Here is a 395-nt window from a genome sequence, read left to right on the forward strand (position 1 = left end):
CCACTCCAGCAACCCTCAGTTTGTTTCCTGAGGTTAAGAATTCCTCATATCAGTGAGATCATATGATACATGTCTTTCTCTGTTTGACTTATTTCACTCAACATAATACCCTCCAGTTCCATCCACGTCGTTGCAAATGGCAAGATCTCATTCCTTTTGATGGCTGCATAATATTCCATTGTATATATATACCACATCTTCTTTATCCATTCATCTGTTGATGGACATCTTGGCTCTTTCCACAGTTTGGCTATTGTGGACATTGCTGCTATAAACATCGGGGTGCACGTACCCCTTCGGATCCCTACTTTTGTATCTTTGGGGTAAATACCCAGTAGTGCAATTGCTGGATCATATGGTAGCTCTATTTTCAACTTTTTGAGGAACCTCCATAC

This window comes from Neomonachus schauinslandi, chromosome 2 (assembly GCF_002201575.2).
Source record: "Neomonachus schauinslandi chromosome 2, ASM220157v2, whole genome shotgun sequence".
In the NCBI taxonomy this organism is placed as follows: domain Eukaryota; kingdom Metazoa; phylum Chordata; class Mammalia; order Carnivora; family Phocidae; genus Neomonachus; species Neomonachus schauinslandi.